Below are 23,012 nucleotides of genomic sequence, written 5' to 3' on the forward strand. Positions count from 1 at the left end.
AATACCCTATTTCCAAATAAAGTCACATTCACAGGTATCAGGGGTTAGGACATCAACATATCTTTTTGTGGGGACACAGTTCTCAACCCATAACAACACCAAACCTCAGTTATTCATTCATCTATTCACTGAAACTAGTACCTGTGCTTGGCACACTTGCAAATACTGGAGATATGAGCATGAACAAGATGACATAGTTCTTGCCATCAGAGAGCCTATGATCTGGTGTGGGAGGCAGATACTTGCAGTTCAATATGGTAAAAGAGAAGAACTGAGGCTGGGAGCAGTGGCTCATGCCTGTGATCCCAGCACTTTGGGAGACGGAGACGGACAGGTCACTTGAGGTCAGGAGTTCGAGACCAGCCTGGCCAACATGGTGAAACCCAGTCTCTACTAAAAATACAAAAATTAGGCAGGCGTGGTAGTACATGCCTGTAGTCCCAGCTACTCGGGAGGCTGAGACAGGAGAATCGCTTGAACCCAGGAGGCAGAGGCTGCAGTGAGCAGAGATTGTGCCACTGCACTCCAGCCTGAGCAACAGAGCAAGATTCTGTCTCAAAAAACAGAGAGAGAGAGGGAACTGGCCAAGCATGATGGCTTGCACCTGTAATTCCAGTTACTTGGGAGGCTGATGCAGCAGGAAAATCACTTGAGCCCAGGAGTTCAAGATCAGCTTTGGCAACATGGTGATACCCCCATCTCAGAAGAAGATGGAGAAAGAGGGGAAGAAGCAGAAAAAGAAGGAGAAAAAGAAGGAGAGGAAGAGGAGGAGGAGGAGGAGGAACAACTGAATAACATGGGAATTCAGAGATACCACGCTTAACTCAGCCTGGAAAGCCAGGCTGGCCTTACCACTTTCTGAAGTAAGCGATATCCAAACTAAGACCTAGGTGGTGGCATACGAGGTACAGGGAAGAAGACTCCAAGCAGAGGGATCACATTGTTGAAGTCCAGATGTTAAAGAAATCATGCAGCTGGGCGCAGTGTCTCATGCCTGTAATCCCAGCACTTTGGGAGGCCGAGGTGGGTGGATCGCCTGAGGTCAGGAATTCGAGACCAGCCTGGCCAACATGGTGAAACCCCATCTGTCTCTACTAAAAGTACAAAAATTAGCCAGGCGTGGTGGCGAATGACTGTAATCCCACCTACTCAGGAGGCTGAGGCAGGAGAATCGCTTGAACCTGGGAGACAGAGTTTGCAATGAGCCAAGATCACGCCATTGCACTCCAGCCCAGGCAACAAGAGCGAAACTCTGTCTAAAAAAAAAGTATAAAAATTAGCTTGGCATGGTGTAATCCCAGCTATCTGGGGGGCTGAGAATTGCTTGAACCTGGGAGGTGGAGGTTGCAGTGAGCCAAAATCAGGCCAGTGCACTCCAGCCTGTGTGACATAGTGAGACTCAGTCAAAAAAAAAAAAAAAAAAAAAAAAAAGATGAGTTTTAATATTAGAGACAGAATAAATCAATAAAAATAATCCCAACCATTAATCTTCAGTTTATCCTATTAGTTTCAAACTTTCTTCCACACCAAACCTCTTAAAGAGCACATAAGATGAAACCAAATGAAGTTTTAGCTTGGGCATAAACAAGGCACTGTGGGCATCTCACAGCCATGCAGATCAGACAGAGAGGATGAAACAAAACCTGGCCCTGCATCTACACAGCTGAATCTTGGGCAGGAGGAATAAGTCCAGCTACAAAAGCAAATATCAGACTGGTAGCCTGATGGGTGAGGCACAATGGCCAAAGGACACAGGAAGCCCAGGAGTGATTGAATCAACTCTCTAATCAAATGGGTGGAGCAAATGGAGAGGAATCCAAGCATCTTGTCTGCCCTCCCCAGTCAGGCACACAGGCCAGCAGACAGGCAGGTAGGAGGTTATTTGTAGACACATTGTTCATAGGTAGCAATGGATAAGATCCAGGTTCTGTCCCAGGGAAAAGAGCTGGCAAGTGCCACATAGTATGCCAGGGCCCAGTCCCAGGCTGAGTTCAGGAGCAGTATGCAGTCCTAAAAGGGGACTGTGCCTCTGGGCGGGAGAGCTAGGGATCAGGTAGAAGCTGGATCTCTGGGTTGGGCCAACAATAGCCAGAGAGAGGACAGATATCACTCAGGGAAACATGACTGTCAGAGGATGTTACTGGACTAACAACCTCCAAGTTTCAGTGGATGACTGCGCACCAAGTCCCACCAGAGGCACTGAGGTGGTTAATCTACTTCCTGCCTGAATTTGTTCAGACTCAGGAGCTGGGGTGGGAGGGTGGCAGCTGAAAGGGAGATGTATCAGTGGACCCAGAGGGGAGCAGCTGGGCAACATAAAGGCATGGAAACTGAGGCCGGAGGTCAATAGGGTTGAGCTTTCTGCTTGACTGTGCACCATGGCCACTCTCTGGTGGAGGTGCTCATGGGAAAGAAATGACTACAGTTAAATTTCCTACTTGGAAGTCTAATGGAGTGACATTAAGAAGCAGCCCTTCATTCCACTAACATTTATTGAGTACCTCCTATGTTCACAGCATAGTCTCTGGCTTCAAGGGTCCTACAGTAGAACAAGCATGATGGGAGATTCACAGAAATAGCTCTGTGAGAAGTCCCATCCAAGTGCTGTGGAGCACAGAGGGAAAAAGAAGAACACCTAGAAGAAAAGAAAAGTCTTCTAAATTTCTTGAGAAGGGACCATGGCTATTTTTGCCTGGATAGCCCAATTCTAATTATCACTCTATCCGAGACTTTAATTGCCTCTGGGTGATGCCAGCTGCCTTGAATGCCAGGTCTGAAGGCACAGCTGTTGCTACTTAATCTACATCTCCCTTAACTAAGTCTCAGGTTTGTAATCTTATCACAGAGGGAGCCTAGGGTTCCATATGACAGGACTGAAAATCCCTAGCTCTGTCACTTACTGAATAGTCATGTCTGCCTTTTCTAACCTTCCTGAACTTCAGTTTTACTCCTTATAAAATGAGAATAAAGACAACCCAAACTTCAAAGGGCTGTTTCAAGGATTAAGTGGAAGTCATGTATATGCACGGGTTTTGCAAACTTTAAAGAGCTAGAAAAACATTTCTTATTTTAATGGTGTCTCAACTTGAGTCTGCACTGGGCTGCAGCCATGCCTGGGTGTGTTTGATGAACTGGTCTGTGGGGCTTCTGGGTGTCACTCCGTGTGAGGATGAGGAAGTGGTTTAGCTCACATGCCAGAAAAAGACGCAAAGACAGCTGGGCAGCATTTGGGAAGCTTCAGATATCCATGCCTATCCTGGCTCTGTGGACGGAAGTCAGAACTCAGCAGAGAGGCTGGGCGCAGTGGCTCATGCCTGTAATCCCAGCACTTTGGGAGGCCAAGGGGGATGGATCACCTGAGGTCAAGAGTTTGATACTAGCTTGGCTAACATGGCGAAACCCTGTCTCTACTAAAAATACAAAAAAAAAAATAAAAATTAGCTGGGCATGGTGGCACGCACCTGTAATCCCAGCTACTTGGGAGGCTGAGGCAGGAGAATCACTTGAACCTGAGAAGTGGAGGTTGCAGTGAGCCAAGATCGCACCATTGCACTCCAGCCTGGGTGACAGAGTGAGACTCTGTCTCAAAAAAACACATAAAAAAAAAAAATAACTCAGCAGAGAGAGGGGCTCCTCACTGTTTTCAATGGGTAATGTGACCACTGCCGCTTTTGGGCCTGCTGACAAACTAAGATGCAGAAAGGGAGGTGGAGGTGAAGGAGGAACAAGCTGTCTTCCCAGCACAGGGAGAATTCCAGAGTGTTTGTCACCATTTAATCTGAAGATAAACCTGAAGAGTTTCCTCACCAGGGGAACACATTCTCGATGCAGATATAGCATATAAAGCATCTGCTGTACCTTCCCCTGGAGTTGTTAGGTGACCTGGAGACATTGCCAATGTCGGGGAGAGAGGAAGTGTAACAGGAGTACTTGTGAGTGGCTGCAAAATGCTCCTGGGGACAGTCTCAGGGGCAAGGGTCAGCAATGACAGGCCATTGCCCCTAATATGACCCCAACAGTGACACTCACAGGTGGGTGTGGCCTGGAGAAACTCACAGGTGGGTGTGGCCACATGACTCTTCTGTCAGGATGAGTGTTAGATGCCATGTGTGTTCCCATGCCAGTAGCTGCTATTTCCAGTTGTTTCAATTGCTTCATTTGTTCAGGGAACCTGAGAAGGGAGATGTGTTACCCACTGAGGCTAGAAGCCGCTTCTCTTAACAAAGACCACCCAGAAGTGAGCCAAGGTATTGGAAAGTACCCAATGTGTGCTTTTCAACAAATGCTGTTTAAAGCTGCTGCAATGTCCAGTAAACCATTGCTCTTGGCTCTCATCTCAGAGTTTTCCAATGCTGAGGGAATGCAGACAGAAGGATATATAAGATTATGACACAGGAGCTGCATGGTGAGGTGGTAAAAGAGGAGAGAGGAGCAACAAATTGTGCACCAACAAGAAAATGTGAAATGTCCAGTTATTTTTTGTTGTTTTTTGTTTGTTTGTTTTTTGCTTTTGAGACAGAGTCTTGCTCTGTCTGCCCGGGGTGGGAGTGCGGTGGTGCAATCTCAGCTAACTGCAGCCTCCACCTCCCGGGTTCAAGCGATTCTCCTGCATCAGCCTCCTAAGTAGCTGTGATTACAGGCACACACCACCACATCCAGCTGATTTTGTATTTTTAATAGAGATGGGATTTCACCATGTTGACCAGGCTGGTCTCGAACTCCTGACCTCAAGTGATCTGCCCACCTTGGCCTCTCAAAGTGCTGGGATTATAGGCATGAGCCATCGTGCCTGGCCAAAATGTCCCTTTTAAGTGGAGATGGAGTTGGGGGACAGTGCAGGGAGCTGGGGGCAAAAGTGAATCAAAGAGAACAAAATGCCCCCCCTAAAGATATGGCAGGAAGTCTGGCCAAGGGTGGGGACTTTGGTTTATTTTCTCTTTCTCTGCAGCCCACCACCATTAAGGCTAGAATTCTGGATCAAGCATCTTTAGAGGAGCCTCAGATGTGCCCAGCACTGGACACCCCACACAGATGCCTGCATTCACTCAACAAGGAGAGAGTAAATAATTCATCCAAGGTCTGCCAAGACAGCTCTCTGGCACCATAATGCTTTCTGAGGTGGAAGGTTAGCTCTTGCCAGACAGGGAGGAGCCCAGCAAACAACAGGGGTCTTCTTAGCAGTTTGGAATCTCTGTACAAATGCCAGCTCACAGCCACTCTGACTTGTCCAGCAGTGCCCTGGGTCCCTGCAGTATGCCTCGGACTAGCTTCATCCAGCAAATTGCTGCCTCTGACAGAGTCTGATGTCAGTTTCCCCAGCCCATACTGAATGTCAATCATGGATCTGAGTGAAACAGACATGACCCCTGACTGCCTTGGAAGAGCCAGCTTAGGACAGGGTAGGGTGGGAGGGCAGTGGATCCATGGGTCCCAAAACGGGTAGTGAGTAGCCAACTGGTGAGCAGACAGGTGAGGGTTTGGGGAGAGAGGGGCATTTCCTAGATGTAGAGTTACTTAAGCAGAGTTTTAAATAGTAAGCTGAAGCTCGCCAGGCAGGAAAGGAAATTAAAAGGAACAGCTAGAGTTTTGTTAGAGCTTACTATGTGCAGGCATTGTGTAAAGGGCATTTCAGAGAGAGAGAACAGCTGGTGTGAAGTCTTAAAAATCTGAAAGTGCATGCTATATGGATAGGCTAATTCTTGTAAAAAATTTGTTTTTATAGATTTAAGGGGTGCAAGTGCAGCTTTGTTACATGAATATATTACATAATGGTGAAGACTGGACTTTTAGTGTAACCATCACCCAAATAGTATACATTACACCCATTAGGTAATTTCTCATCCCTCAACTCCCTCCCACCCTCCCACATTTCTGAGTTTCCAATGTCAATTATTTCACTCTCTATGTCCATGTGTATATATATACATAATTTACATAATTTAGCTCCCACTCATAAGTGGGAACATGCGTATTTGACTTTCTGAGTTATTTCACTTAAGATAATGGCATCCAGTTCCATCCATGTTGCTATAAAAGAAAATTTCATTCTTTTTTATGACTGAGTAGTATTCCATGGTATAGATTATATATATACACACACACACACACCCACACACCCACCCACACACACATCTCACATTTCCTTTAATCGGAATAGGCACATTCTACGCATTTGCCTATACACAGGTGAATTACATGTAGATAATGTTTAGCATACTGTGGGAGTTGTAAAAAGATAAAGCTACAAAGGAAAGTTAGAACTGAAAAGGCCTCACAAATTTAAATATATATATATTTATGCATAGGTCTGGAAAGATATATGTCAATATGTTAGCATTGATTTTGGCAATGAAAACCCTGGAAAGATTCATTTTTACTCTTTCTATTCTGCATTTTCTTTTTTCTTTTTATTTTTTTCACCAACAAAAAGAGAAGAGGTCGAGGAGGTGGGTGGTCTGAATACCATTTTAGAAAGTGTGTGCTTCATGCTGCAGGCACTGGGGAGCCACTGAAAATTCTTAAGCAGAAGACCAAGGCAACTAGGCACCAGCCATCAAGAGCTGCTTACGTGGGAGGCCCTTGGTGACTCACTTGTTCCTACTTCCCTGGGACTATCTTCCTCATACCACCTGCAGACCCAGAAGTCAAGCCTGTAGGATGAAACCTGTCCGTCCACGAGATGGGAAGCTGCCAGTAATGAGCGAAGAGGCACAGTCAATGTGAGTGCTTTTCTCTGCCCACTCAGAACTCCTCAAAACTTGACAGTGGGCACAAAACAACGTGGCTCTGCCCCAAGCACAAGGACAAGGGGGAAAAGGACAGGTGGCAAAGCATTCACAAAAGCTAACGGCAGAAAAGGCAGATTGGTTTCTTTTCCTACAACGTAGGAGCTTTTATTACTAGAAAATAAAATCCTGTCTGAGCAAATGCTAGGAAAACTATTAAGGGCTCAATTTAGATTGGGAGGCTTGGCTGGGCACTGCTGAGCAGGGAGCAAACAATGTCAGCCCCACTCTCTGTGCACATCACGTTTGGGGTGAGTGGCCCAAGCCCCAGCCAGGCCTTTCACCACCAGTTTTGTAGAATTATAGTTAAGCTTTGGCCACTTGGTTTCAGTTAAAAGGATTTTGTGGAAGGAAGGATAAAAGGCTCTTGCGTGCAGACCAGCTATTGCGTCTGAGGACTAAGAAGAAATGCAGCCAGGGTGGTGTCAGACCCTGAAGAAACCCTTCTTCCCTGTGGTTCTCAGGCTCTCCAGCCTGACCCAGGAAGGGCAGGAGAGGTATAGGAGCATGGGCTGGCTTTGGAGTCAGACAGGCCTGGGTTGGAGTCCCCATTCTACTGCCTGTGGGGCCTGCAGGCAAGATTTTAACTTCTAACTTTTTTTTTTTTTTTTTTTGAGACGGGGTTTTGCTTCTGTTGCCCAGGCTACAGTGCAATGGTGTGATCTCGGCTCACTGCAACCTGTGCCTCCTGGGTTCAAGTAATTCTGCTGCCTCAGCCTCCCAAGTAGCTGGGACTACAGGCGTGTGCCACTGCACCCGGCTAATTTTAGTATTTTTAGTAGAGATGTGGTTTCACCATGTTGGCCAGGCTGGTCTCAAACACCTGACCTCAGTTGAGCAGCCTGCCTCGGCCTCCCAAAGTGCTGGGATTATAGGCGTGAGCCACTGTGCCTGGCTGGCAAGATTTTAACTTCTCTGAGTCCAGTGTCTACATCAATAAAGTGAGGATAATGATGCATAGAATTATTATGGAAATAAAATAACATGATGTATGTAAAGCACCAATAAAGTAGACACTTGGTGGTTGGTAGCTTCTTTCTATCCCTTTTTTCCCTCCAAGACCTCCTGAGGGAAAGAATTGTGATGCAATGGGAAAGACATGAGATTAGAGTTTGAGAAACTAAGGTTCTAGTTCAACTACTAATAAGCGGTGTGACTTTGGGCAAATTACTCAATCTCCCTGGGCTTTACTTTCTCCCACTGAAAAATCTTAAATAATCCCTAAGGGCCCCTCTATCACTGACTTTCAATATTAATTATAATTACTATCATGAAACAGTTGCTGTGTGCCAGGCATCTTGATCAGCAATGCACATGTATTATCTTATAAGTATTATTATCTTTACAAGTGAAGAAAATGAGGTTTATACGGGCTTAAGAACTTTTCCCAGACTGTATAGCTAGTAAGGACAGTCCAGGAGGTGTTTGCTCTGACTTACATGTTTAAACAAAAACAAAAACAAACAAACAAAAAAAAACTAGTTAACTTAGCCCCAGGGTTCCAAGTCTTTGTACTAAACAGGTAATAAAATCAAACCACTCTGCAGGTTCTAGGTCAGGTTTAAATGGCTACCAATTCATGAAACTGTAACTGGGGATTCAGGCCTGAGGAATACTGATCACTTGTCGCAGAGTGAAACAGGCCCAACAGAGGAGATGCTCATATCAGAAGGTGAGAAAAAGGTGCTACAAATTGTCATTCCTGAGACTTTCAATCAGGGCACCAAGAGGGCATTGTGGTGGGGACCCAGAGAGCTAGGAAAACTGACAGCTGTCACAAGTGGGCAAGCAGAAGCAGTCCATAGCTAGGGATCAGTACAAGCAAGGATGGCAGAGGCCTCTCCGCAGTGAAACATGGGCTCAAGCAGAGATGCAGGCCATTTGAACTACACCACTCTGGAGTGAGTAGGGAAGAGGGAGAGCTGTGACTTGGCAGCCAGCTGCTATCCCTGGGGACATAAGCCCCGAGTCTGACTGGCAACAAGACAACTCAGGAAGACATATCAAAGCCCAGCAGTCATGACCAGGCCAGGGAGCCCAGGGCTGAAGAATTGAACTGTTGCTAAGCCCTATATCAGTTGTCTATTGTTCCATTTTAAACCATCCCAAAACTTTATGGTTTAAAGCAACAAAGATGGCCAGGCATGGTGGCTCACACCTGTAATCCCAGCACTTTGAGAAGCTGAGGTGGGTGGATCACTTGAGGTCAGGAGTTCGAGACCAGCCTGGCCAACATGGTGAAACCCTATCTCTACTAAAAATACCAAAATTAGCCGGGCATGTTGGTGCATGCCTGCAATCCCAGCTACTCAGGAGGCTGAGGCAGGAGAATCACTTGAACCCAGGAGGCGGAGGTTACAGTGAACTAAGATTGTGCCACTGCACTCCAACCTGGGCAACAGAGCAAGACTCTGTCTCAGAAAAATAAATAAATAAAAATAAAACAACCAAGATGTGTTATTTGTCACAATTTTGTGGGTTGGCTGGGCTCAGATGGGCAGTTCTTCAGTCCCATGTAATGCCAGCTGGGTTCACGCACGTGACTACATTTAGCTAGGAACTCAGTGGGATTTGAACATCAAAAATGGCTTCACTCTCATGTCTGGCAGTTGGTGCTGGCTACTGTTAAGAATTAAAGAAAGATGAAAGAAACACAAAAGGTGGCTTGACAATGAAGGATAGGTTTATTTTAGAGAAAACAAACTTGAGAGGGGCTTCTGGCCAAGTTAGGTCAGAGGCACAGTCTTACAGACTGAGTTTTTAAGGATTCAGGGCAGGAGAGTTTATCAGAGGCTTGGACTGCTTCTGTGTCTCTTTGTTGTGCTTATCTGGGAGGGAGAGTTTTGTGTATGTTCCCACACATCTTCCTGCACCTGCAGGCATACCCCTGAGTCTGCTTTTAGTTTCCCTATCTTAGTGCACCTGAAGGGAAAGGAATGTGCTTATTAAGGCCCACTGTTTTACTGGGACCCATTGTATGAGGGTGAAGCTTAGCTTGGCAGTTACCCAAGAGACTTCCCGCTAACCTTCCTCTGTGCCCTAGCTGGTCTTATCTGTGTTTTACTGTCTGCTCTTTTTGGCTGCTTGTTGTTAGAAGAGAAGTGATTTCCTTGTAATGCATAAGGCTAGAAAGGGAGCTGGAACTTAAAGTGGCGTTGTTTGTCAGAGATGACAGTGCTCCTGCTCTGTCAGCTATCATCTGGGACACTTCAGTTGTCTGCCACATGGTCTTTTATCCTCCAGGGCCTTTTTCTACATGGTCTTTCCACCAGGATAGCCTGGCCATCTTTACATGGCAGGTGGCTTCCAAGACAGCAAAATCAGAATTAGGTCAATAGACAAAGAATCAACTGGATTTATTTATACTAGCAATGAATGCTTTGAAACTGAAATTTTAAAACTAGTACCACTAACAGTTCCAAAACATGAAATACTTAGGCATAAGCTAATCTACAAAACACTAACGAGAGAAATTTTAAGAGGTAAATAAATGGATACTCTATGTTCATCGATTGGAAGACTGGATGTTGTTAATACAACAGGTCTACCCAAATTGATCTGTAGATTTATGGAAATCCAGACATTATCCTCATCAAGGGAGTAAGTTGTTATAGATACTTAAGAGCTGATTCTTAAAAAGGCAAAGGAACTAGAAGAGCCAAACCAACTTTGAAAAATAAGAACAGCAAGTAAGTGGTTAAACAAATAGACACTACTGAGCAATACAAATAATTGAAAGACTAAGTACACAACTTGAATGAATCACAAAGTCATTCATTATTCTAAGTGAAATAAGCTAGACTCAATTATTATTATTATTATTATTATTATTATTATTCTTTTGAGACGGAGTTTCACTCTTGTTGCCCAGGCTGGAATGCAATGGCATGATCTCGGCTCACTGCAACCTCTGCCTCCTGGGTTCAAGGGATTCTCCTGCCTCCAAGAGATTCTCCTGCCTCAGCCTCCCGAGCAGCTGGAATTACAGGCATCCACCACCACGCCTGTCTAATTTTTTTTTTTTTCAGACGGAGTCTCACTCTGTTGCCCAGGCTGGAGTACAATGCCACAATCTCAGCTCACCGCAACCTCTGCCACCCAGGTTTAAGCGATTCTCATGCCTCAGCCTCCGGAGTAGCTGGGATTACAGGTGCCGGCCACCAAAATTTAGCTGGGTGTGGTGGCACGTGCCTGTAATCCCACCTACTCAGAAGGCTGAGGCAGGAGAATCACTTGAACCAGGGAGTTGGAGGTTGCAGTGAGCCGAGATCACACCACTGCACTCCAGCCTGGCAACAAAGTGAGACTCCGTCTCTAAAAAAAAAAATTGTATTTTTAGTAGAGACGGGGTTTCACCGTGTTGGCTAGCTGATCTCGAACTCCTGACCCCCTGATCTGCCCACCTTGGCCTTCCAAAGTGCTGGGATTACAGGTGTGAGCCACCGGGCCCAGCCTCCAGCTAATTTTTTGTTTTTTAGTAGAGAGGGGTTTCACCATATTGGCCAGGCTGGTCTCAAACTCCTAACCTCAGGTGATCCACCCGCCTTGGCCTCCCAGAGTGCTGGGATTACAGGCATGAAACACCATGCCCGGCCAAAATTTATGCACTGTATGATTCCATTTATATGTCATTCTGGAAGAGGCAAAAATATAAGTACTTACTATAATCAAGACCATGTGGCTGGGCACAGTGGCTCACGCCTGTAATCCCACCACTTTGGGAGGCCGAGGCAGGCAGATCACTTGAGGTCAGGAGTTCAAGACTAGCCTGGCCAACATGGTAAAACCCCATCTCTACTAAAAATACAAAAAAATTATCCAGGTGTGGTGGCACGCACCTGTAGTCCCAGCTACTCAGGAGGATGAGGCAGGAGAATTGCTTGAACTCGGGAGGCGGAGGTTTCAGTGAGCCAAGATAATGCCACTGCACTCCAGCCTGGGCAACAGAGCAAGACTCCAGCTCAAAAAAAAAAAAAAAAAAGGCCATGTGATATTGAGTGTAAGATAGATAGAGAGGCTACCGTGCCCAGCCCAGTGTCTTTAATAGAGCAAAAAAGAGACCTACACACATATGGTCAATTGATTTTTGACAAAGGTGCAAAGGCAGCTAAATAAAAAAGTGATAGACTTTTTGGCAAATGGTGCTGGAACAACTGGACATAGATATGCAAAAACATGAATCTTGACCTAAAACTCACACCTTATACAAAATCTTAAAAAAAGGATTACAGATCTAAATGTAAAAGGTAGAATTAGAAAACTTTTAGAGGAAAATATGGGAGAAAATTTTAATAATCTTGGATTAGGCAAGGAGTTTTTAGTAGGACAACAAAAGCACACTGTGAATAAGTTAGACTTAACATTTTTTGCTCTATTAAAGACACAGGGCTGGGCACAGTGGCTCACACCTATAATCCCAGCGCTTTGGGAGGCCGACACAGGTGGATCACTTAAGATCAGGAGTTCGAGACCAGCTTGGCCAACATGGTGAAATCCTGTCTCTACTAAAAATACAAAAATTAGCTGGGTATGATGACACATGCCTGTAGTCCCAGCTACTTGGGAGGTTGAGGCAGGAGAATCACTTGAACCTGGGAGGCGGAGGTTGCAGTAAGCCGAGATCTCACCACTGCACTCTATCCTGGGTGACAGACTGAGACTCCATCTCAAAAAAAAAAGACATTCTAGAGAACACAAAAATATAGAGGTATAGAATAGATCAGTAGTTGCCAGGGGTTAAGGATTGACAGAGGGTTTGACTACAAAGAGGTTACATAAGGGAATTTCAGGGAATGAGATCACTATTTATATTCTGGTTGTGTAAGTAGTTACACAACTCTATGTATGTGTCAAAATCACAAAATTATACAATAAAAGAGTAAATTTTACTGTGTTGAAATTTAAAAATAGGACAGGCGCGGTGGCTCATGCCTGTAATCCTAGCACTTTGGGAGGCCAAGGTGGGTGGATCACCTGAGGTCAAGAATTTAAGACCAGCCTGGCCAACATGGAGAAACCCCATCTCTACTAAAAATTCAAAAATTAGCCAGGCGTGGTGGCAGGGGCCTATAATCCCACCTCCTGGGAGGCTGAGGCAGGAGAACCGTTTGGACCCAGGGGGCAGAGGTTGCAGTGAGCTGAGATCACGCCACTTCACTCCAGCCTGGATGAAAGAGTGAAACTCCATCTCAAAGAAAGAAAGAAAGAAATTTAAAAATAAATAACATATAAAACGCAGCCATAAAAAAATCTAGTCAGGCCCAGCGCGGTGGCTCACACCTATAATCCCAGCACTTTGGGAGGCTGATGTGGGCGGATGACAAGGTCAGGAGTGCAAGACCAGCCTGGCCAACATGGTGAAACCCTGTCTCTACTAAAAATACAAAAATTAGCTACGCATAGTGGCACATGCCTGTAATCCTAGCTACTCCAGAGGTTGAGGCAAGGGAATAGATCGAACCAAGACCCGGGAGGTAGAGGTTGCAGTGAGCCAAGATCGCACACTGCATTCCAGCCTGGGCTACAGAGTGAGACTCTGTCTCAAAAAAAAAAAATCTAGTCAACATTCCTCCAGACCCACCCTGGAGTGGATACCAAGTATCATCCTCATAGCAAACAAATTTTTTTTAATGTTCAGCCTCCTCATTAATTTAAAAATGATAACTTAATCAAAGCAATACCATTTGCCTCCCCATTATATAGATTGCAAAACTTCTAATAATACCCAGTATTGGCAAAGGTATGATAAAGTGGGTACAATCAAATGCAACGAGTGGGCATGTGAATTGGTACAGCCGTTTTAGAAGGCAATATGGCAACATGCATCAGAAAGCCTTAAGTGTTCTTACTTCTTGGAAAAATAAAGCCACCTCTAGGACTCAATCGTCATGAAATAATCAGAGATTCTGATGAGGAACATTATCTTTTCTGCATTGAAATACTGTCTCCCTCATTACAGGGATAGACGTGCAGCGGGTCCCAAATAAATGCTGCTAACTTTCTGGATGGCAGCTAACTTCTATACAACATCTTGCTTCCAGCCAGGAGTCTGGTTGGAAGAGAAGCCTTCTACCTCCTGGGCCTGTTTGATCAGGATGCTGCCTTCTGTGTATTTTTCATTGTGAATGACTAAAGTGACAATTACATGCCCAATGATTTCGTAAGCAATACCTCTTACCATGCCCATAGAGAGAGTAGGGGTTCTTTTTCCAGACTGACTACCTTGTGAAAAAACAAACCCAGGAGACCAGACGAGATAGAATCAAAGAGGCAAGAGAGTCAGTTCAGCAGATGCTGAGAACTGCTGGGAAAGCCAGGGAATTCAGGCTGCGAGGCTGTCCAGCCTAAGCCGAGGCTACACTGACAGACTCAGACAAAAGCTTATTTCTAAGGAGGCCTGTGAATTCAGGAAGATAGCTCAGCTTGGCTCAACATTCAAGAGAGAAGAGAAATATCCTGCTCAGCAGCCAGAGAAAAAAGGGCTTAGCTGAGAAATGCCAGGCACTAGCTTTTGAATCATTGGGAAAACATGGTCACTTTAAGATGAAGAAAGACCCTGACACAGGACCTAGGGTCTAGGCCTTGTCCTCAGCCCCACCTGCAATCCCCACCTGCTCGTAACAGCTATTCTCTTTGTTCTCAGCTATGTTTTTTTGTTGTTGTTTTTTTGAGACGGAGTCTTGCTCTGTCACCCAGGCTGGAGCACACTGGCGCGATCTCGGCTCACTGCAAGCTCCCGCCTCCTGGGTTCACGCCATTCTCCTGCCTCAGCCTCCTGAGTAGCTGTGACTACAGGCGCCCACCAACACGCCCGGCTAATTTTTTTTATTTTTAGTAGAGACAGGGTTTTACCCTGTTAGCCAGGATGCTCTCAATCTCCTGACCTCGTGATCCACTTGCCTCGGCCTCCCAAAGTGCTGGGATTACAGGTGTGAGCCACCGCGCCCAGCCTGTTCTCAGCTAATATTTTATTCATTCCTTTGCCCTGTGCTGTTATATGGACACTGCAAATCGTCGTCCCAATCCTCGCTGTTTAGACAACTGCCTCTGCCCTGTCTATGGTGCTCCAGAGACCTCAGTCCTGATGTCTGGGCTCTCTCCTCTGTCCGCAGGCTCCCAGGCCCCACTCTATCCAGCATCTACTTCCCCTGCACACGCACACACACACCTCTCACTCCCTTAGTGGTTACAATAAGCACTGTGAGGGCTTAGTCCATGAGACTAAGTTATTAAGGAAGCAAGGAATCTTTTCATATTATTATCTCAAGTTGGAGAACTTTTTTTTTTTTGAGATGGAGTCTCGCTCTGTCACCAGGCTGGAATGCAGTGGCACAATCTCGGCTCACTGCAAGCTCCGCTTCCCGAGTTCATGCAATTCTCCTGCCTCAGCCTTCCAAGTAGCTGGGAATACAGGCATGTGCCACCATGCCCAGCTAATTTTTGTATTTTTAGTAGAGATGGGGTTTCACCATGTTGGCCAGGATGGTCTCGATCTCGTGACCTCGTGATCCGCCCACCTCGGCCTCCCAAAATATTGGGGATTACAGGTGTGAGCCACTGCACCCGGCAAATTGGAGAACATTTAATTCAGTATGCTGACTCTAACAAGTGACCATTTCTAACACTGAGTGAGCACTCACTGTATTCTAGGCGCTGTGCCAAGTACTCTACGTGCAATATGAATTATTACAATTTAATCCACACAGCAACTCTGTGAGATGGGAACTGGTACCATCATGATTAACATACCCATTTTGCATATGAGGAATTGTGGGCTCAGAAAGGTTAACCAATGTTCCCCGGACAATGGGGTTAATAAACAAACCAAAGCCATAACTTTGAACTCTTTCACTTAGCAAGTGTTAACCGAGATCCCCCCATGTGTCAGACACTACTCTGCTAGGCACAGGCACTAGGCTATATTGGTAGACAAGACAGACTTAGCCACCACTTTCAGGAAACCCAGTATCTAGCGGATTAGGTAAACCTCAGGCCTCTACAGCTGCCCTAATTGGCCTCAGAGCCAGGATTCAAACTCATGTTTTCTACAACAAAGCTCAAACAATAACCACAACACTTCCTGCCTCTCTCTTACCGGAAATAGTGTCTCTGTGAGAAACTTGAAGTCTTGGAAGTTCTCAGGCTGAAGTCAAGCTGCATACCTGTATGACCTGATGTTGATGTTGAATTAAATGCTGTAAATCAGGCTACTGGACACATGGAACATTTTTCAATACTTTGCTCAAATGTCACTTTCTCAAAATGCTTTTCTAACTACTTGCCTCTTATCAGCAGGGTTAACCCATCTTTCCCTGCTCACTTTTTCATCATGCGTATAATCTTCTTTTATAATGTATTATTTATTTTATTATTATGCCTATTGCTTAGCATGTGTTTATTTGCACTTTTTTTTTTTTTTTTTCTTGAGACAGAGTCTTGCTCTGTCGCCCAGGCTGGAGTGCAGTGGTGTGATCTTGGCTCTCTGCAACCTCTGCCACCTGGGTTCCTCAGCCTCCCGAGTAGCTGGGATTACAGGCGTGTGCTACCATGCCTGGCTAATATTTGGATTTTTAGTAGAGACAGGGTTTTGCCATGTTGGCCAGGCTAGTCTCAAACTCCTGACCTCAAGTGATCTGCCGGCCTCAGCCTCCCAAGGTGCTGGGATTATAGATGTGAACCACCACGCCCAGCCCTTTGCACTTTAATATAAAGTTCCCCCAAGGGCAGGGAATCCCTATCTGTTTTGTTCACTGATGTATCCCAGGGCCTAGACAGAGTCTGGCACACAAAAAGTACTCAGTAATTAATTTTTGTGTGAAACAATAAAGGTGAAGAGCATGTACGGGGTTAGCAGACAGATCGTGCTAATTAGAAATAAAGGATAGGGAAGGAAAACTGAGCTGGGAACTGAGGATAGGAGGGAACAGGGCAGTCAAGAGAGGTGTGCTGCAAGAACTGGAAGGGAAGGACCACACAGGCCCCAGCTTGAAAAACAGAAGACCCTGCAGGCGGTGGAGTGTTTATTCTTCTCTGTGCTCAGAAGCATGTCAGACATGTGAGAGCCAGGAAGCCGGGGTTAATCAGGAACTGTATGGCCTCCCGCACTCCGCAAGAATCCCAGGGAGTCGGGGTCAAACGAACAGTCAGGGGTTGGGGATCAAAGCAGGCAAAGCTGAAATCCAGGAAGTCTGAGAGAGTAAGATAATGATACCCATCCACCAAAACACAGAGAAGAGCCTAATCCTGGGGCAGCAACAGTGGAAACTAAGGTTTCTGTCAAGTTTTCTCCCAGGAGGTGTGTAGTCCATAGGGCTGCAGGAGTGGGCAGGGAAGAGAGTATGGTTAGTGGTAAGCTACAGCTGGAGAGAGCTGATTGTGCATTATTTCCTCCCAGATTCATGTTTAGTGTCTTCACGTCTGTAGCTTGAAATTGGCCATGGCAGAAGTATTTACACCATGGAAATTGGCAAATGCTATATAAGTCAGGGATTGTTTGCTTGCTTGCTGAGCAGCTGGTTGTTAAATACTTACCAGCGCACGGCTGGCATAGTTTATTATAGAACTGAGGCTGCGGGAAGAACTCTGTTCTTGGCTGAAAAAAGAAGGCATTGGAATTGCAGGTAGGTACTTAGGCTAAGGTGCACCCCATGGAAAGACACCTATGCCCTTGGGTAACTACAGACAGAGCAAAGAGCCAAACTTAATAGATCCCTTCCCGGGGGTTCTTCTGTTCACTATAGAATTTACATGGGGATTCTTTCTCTTAAGTTTGGAAGCCAGAGACTCATTTGAATCCATTTATTCATTCATTTAACAGGTACAAATAAAGGATCTGCCATGTTCCAGGTTAGTAGCTAGACCACAGAGAAGACAGACTTGTTCCTGCCCTCATGGAATGTGTTGCCTAGTACAGAAGCCTACAAATCATGGCCTGAGGGCCGAATGTAGCTCAGGACCTCTTTCAGTAAACAGTCCTCAAGTTAAGGATGGTTTTTACATTGTTAAAGGGTTGTGAGGAACAACAAAAGGAAGGAGGAGGAAGATGAGGAGAAGGAGGAAAAGGGGTAGGAGAAAGAAAAGGAGTTAGAGAGACCATGGGTGGTCTACAAAGCTTAAAATATTTCCTATCTGGGCCTTTACAAAAAAAAGTTTGCCAACTCTTGGTGTAGCAAACTAGACAAACCTTACTCCTTTACAGCCACCCTAATTGGCCATTAAAAGAACAATGTTTGGCCAGGCACGGTGGCTCACACCTGTAATCCCAGCACTTTGGGAGGCCGAGGCAGGTGAATCACCTGAGGTCAGGAGTTTGAGACCAGCCTGGCCAACACGGTGAAACCCTGTCTCCACTAAAAATACAAAAAAATTAGCCAGGCATGGTGGCAGGCACCTGTAATCCCAGCTACTCAGGAGGCTGAGGCAGGAGAATCACTTGAACCTGGAAGGCGGAGGTTGCAGTGAGCCAAGATTGCACTCCAGCCTGGGCGACAAGAGTGAAACTCCGTCTCAAAAAAAAAAAAAAAAAAAAAAAAAAAATGTTTGAGCCAGGACTTCACCTGAGGAAAGGACCAGGAGTAGGTCAGGTGACACTAACACAAAGAATGAGGCAGCTGGGTGCGGTGGCTCACACCTGTAACCCCAGCACTTTGGGAGGCCGAGGCGGACACACCACTTAAGGTCAGGAGTTCAAGACCAGCCTAGCCAACATGGCAAAACTCCGTCTCTACGAAAAATACAAAAATTAGCCAGGTGTGGTGGCAGGAGCCTGTAATCCCAGCTACTCAGGAGCCTCAGGCAGGAGAATTGCTTGAACCTGGGAGGTGGAGGTTGCAGTGAGCTGAGATCACACCACTGCACTTTAGCATGGGCAAAAAAAAGAATGAGGCTGGACATCTCCTGGGTTGTAACTCAGTAACCAATTAGAAATATGTGTTTGCAAGTATTTGACTATGTGGACCACAGCATGAGACTGAGGCCTAAAATTTGAGTTCCAGGAGAGGGAAGGTCAGGGGTTAGCCCAGGAACACGGGAGGGAACAAAGTCAGAGGACCCTTACTGGAGTCAGTAATGAAGGTAGAGAACAATAGCAACAGCAAACACTTCTAGAATGCCTGCTGTGTACCACGTGCTGTTACAAGCACGTTACTCATATTAACACATCTAATTCTCCTAATAGCCCTATGAAGTTGGTCCTATTATTATTCCTATTTGACAGATGAGGAAACTGAGGCACAGGTAACAAAGTCATTTGCCACCAGTGACACAGCTACTAAGTAGTAGAGCCAGGATTTAAGACCAGGTAGTCTGATTTCCGGATCCATATTCTTAACCACTACACTACACTACACTACACTACACTACACTACACTACATACAGACTGGTGGGGGAAGGTAGGAAAGCAGGTCTTTTTATTTCTAGTTAAGTCTTTTGCTGGGCCCTGTGTCTGTGATTTGCTCCGGAGTAGAGAAGGGACTCTGTGCTTTCTCAAAAGAAGCAATTTCAAAACATGAGACTCTAAGGAGCAGATCTGATAAACTGCACTTGAACCCAAAAGATGACCAGAGAAAAGCAGGGTACCAACCAGTCAGGCCACCGTGCATATTTCCCCAATCCCGTGACAAACAGGACTGAGCCCGCTCTGTGCCAGGCTCTGTGCTGGATGCTGCAGGGACAGAGATGAGACAGACTTGGCCTCGAGGGGCGGCAGCCATGAGTAAACAGGCTACGCTTAGCAGAGTCTGGATTAAGACCCACACAGCACCCATGGGGGCTCCGTGGAGAAAGCAGCTCCAATCCCAAGGGAGCTGCACCTATAAGCTCGAAGCCAGGTGCCAGGGAGGGATGTGGAGCATGGCCTGATCACCATCACTTGGATGAAATTCCCTTCAGAATAGGCGACGAAACGAAAGGGCTCCACAGCAAGTCAAAGGACCACTGGAGAGCCCAATAAACACCAATATGCAGAAGAGAGAAGCAACAGCATAAATCCCAAAGTAAATGCTAAGTCTAAAGCCAGATAAAAGGCCAAGCAGGTGTTAGCAATGGCATGGCGGGCATCTGGGAAGGCCAGATCAGCAGCAGAGGCCAGAGCCAAGCAAGCAGAAATGGAACAGAGTGACCCAGACATGTGTGTCTGGGTCTTTATGCTACACCGCCTTCCCCACCTCACAGCTTTATTCTTGATTTATCTCCCACAGCTGACTCTCTGCCAGCCTTGCGCATCAGGAACTTATTAACATTGGTGCCTCCTAGAACTGGGGAAGATCCATCCAGAGTTAGGCTTTTTTTTCGAGACAGAGTCTTGCTCTGTCGCCCAGGCTGGAGTGTAGTGGCATGATCTCAGCTTACCGCAACCTCCATCTCCCAGATTCAAGTGATTCTCCTGCCTCAGCCTCCCAAGGAGCTGGGACTACAGGTGCCGCCGCCACGCTGGCTAATTTTTTTTATTTTTAGTAGACAGAGGGTCCATGTTGGCCAGGCCAGTCTCACACTCCTGACCTCAGGTGATCCGCCCGCCTCGGCTCCCCAAAGTGCTGGGATTACAGGCGTGAGCCACCGTGGATAGCAAGAGTTAGGTATTTTCTGCTAACGCTCCTCCTACCTCCTCTTCCCCGCCAGCCAGCTGACTTTCCCAAGATGAGCTAATGGCCTTCCTTTCAAAGAAATAGTGTCAGGCTCCTTTTCTTACTCACATTTTTCCCTAGCATCATTCCATCCAGAGCTTAAGGTTGCTGGTGACCTGGTGGTGTTGGTGACTTCACCATTCTCCCTCTGGGAAATGAAGTGACTCAGCAGTCACTAACGCAAAGATAACAGTGCCATCAGCGGTTCTTTGCAGAGCAAAGAAATGCCAGGGTTATTAGGTGTCTGAATAGAGCTGAAGGTCCTGGGGTTAACACAGCAAGAAAAAATGACAGCATAGAGTTGCAGGCTATTCCAACAATTATCAAGTTCCCAGGAGCAACTCTTAATAAAGGCTTCCTGACTCTTCTGGCAATAGGAAGGGTGGTGTGCTAGACTACAGTTCTTCCTTCCTGATTTCCAACATACCAATTGACATGCCTGTGGATGCAGTTGCTGGTATGCTATCATATTGGACATCTATAGGATTATTCGCCCCAAACCCTCTCCTCCTAGAAACTACTCACCCCACCCCTGTCCACACGGTGTATTTATTTATTTATTTATTTATTTATTTATTTATTTATTTATTTATTGAGATGGATTTTCACTCGTGTTGCCCAGGCTGGAGTGCAATGGCATGATCTTGGCTCACCCCAGCCTCCGCCTCCCAGGTTCAAGCGATTCTCCTGCCTCAGCCTCCAGAGTAGCTGGAATTACAGGCATGCACCATCACACCCAGCTAATTTTGCATTTTTAGTAGAGACAGGGTTTCTCCATGTTGGTCAGGCTGGTCTTGAACTCCCTAACTCAGGTGATCTGCCTGCCTCAGCCTCCCAAAGTGCTGAGATAACAGGCATGAGCCACCACGCCTGGCCCACATGGCGTGTTCTTATCTGGTCTTGTCTTCTCTTTCCATGTTTGATTAGTTAAGTTTGGGTACTTGACTCAAGGTGGGCCAATCAGAGCCTTGCTTGGGATTCATCCCGACTAGAATAAAAGAATCAGTCTCCCTTTGGTGGTGGAAGTTGAAAGATGTAAACTTCAGGAGCTTTTAATAGCCGCATATACAACCACGAGAAGAAGGGCTATTTGCAGTTAGAGAAGGTGAAAGTGTAAACAGAAGCAGAGGCTAGGGAGGTAAAAAAGAGTTATTGGCAGCATCCAAGTCTCAGGATCCAGTTGTTCCTGAGACCAAGTTGCAGCCATGCTTCCTGCAGTTTGGTTTGCAGGTATGATAAGCTACACCTGATTGTTTATTGGATTCCATGAGCAAGTACATTTGCGTTTTTTGCCTAACCTGCTTCCAGCCTGAGATTCTTCTACTTGGTGATGAAGTGTCAGAGTCAATCTGCACTTCTGATGACACTATATGGTGGCACAGAAAAAGTGAAGTTCTCCAGAAGGCCCCCTGGGAACTCCTAACTTTGCTTTCATTGTCAGGGTATGATTACAGAGGGTGTCATCATGCAGTGGCAGGCTGTCCCCACCGCAGGCCGAACACACCAAACCCAACACAAGAGGAACAAGACAGCCACCACCTTCTGTATCTTTATCTACACTGGGCCTCTGCTTGCTCTAGCATCTCTCTAGCTTTTCATTTGTTCAGCCACTCCAACTGATGTCTAGTTGGTCTGTTTCTCTAGACTGTAACTTCCTGATTCATTCCTTGCTATTTCTCCCCTTTTAACATGCCCTCCAGGTATTCAATTCCAGTGTCAGAGGCACTGGTGTGAACCAGAGCAACTCCATCTTAAATAAGAGCTGAATAAAATGAGACTGAAACCTACTGGGCTGCATTCACAGACGATTAAGGCATTCTAAGTCACAGGATGAGATAGGAAGTCACACAAAATACAGGACATAAAGACCTGGCTGATAAAACAGGTTGCAGTAAAGGAGCCAGCCAAAACCCACCAAAACCAAAATGGCATCAAGAGTGACCTCTGGTCATCCTCACTGCTACACTCTCACCAGCGCCATGACAGTTTATAAATGCCATAGCAACATCAGGAAGTTACCCTATATGGTCTAAAAAGGGGAGGTATGAATAATCCACCCCTTGTTTAGCATATCATCAAAAAATAACCATAAAAATGGACAACCAGTAGTCCTCGGGGCTACTCTGTCTATGGAGTAGCCATTCTTTTATTCCTTTACTGTCTTAATAAACTTGCTTTCACTTTGCACTGCGGACTTGCCCTGAATTCTTTCTTGCGTGAGATCCAAGAACCCTCTCTTGAGGTCTGGACGTGGACCCCTTTTCTGGTAACACCAGCAACCTAGGCAGCCAGCAACCTAAGTTTTGCCTCTGCCAGTCAGCATCAAGGGCTGAGGCCTAGGTAAGCCCAGTGAATCAGTCAATGATAAATGGTATGGTATAGTCTAGAACTGCCATCAAAGGTCAGGAAAAGGAAAAATCAGTGTGGGGTACAAATGGCCTTGAATTTGGAGAGGTAGAAAGGACATTCTGGTCTGAAAAACATAAACAAAGACACTGAAGCAGAAGAGAGCATCGGGACAAAAGGAATGGAAAGAAAAAGTAAGCCTGGCTGGAGTGGCATGTTATCAGAAAGGAACCAGCATTAGGTAAATCTGAGAGATAA

This window comes from Pongo pygmaeus, chromosome 13, assembly GCF_028885625.2.
Source record: "Pongo pygmaeus isolate AG05252 chromosome 13, NHGRI_mPonPyg2-v2.0_pri, whole genome shotgun sequence".
In the NCBI taxonomy this organism is placed as follows: domain Eukaryota; kingdom Metazoa; phylum Chordata; class Mammalia; order Primates; family Hominidae; genus Pongo; species Pongo pygmaeus.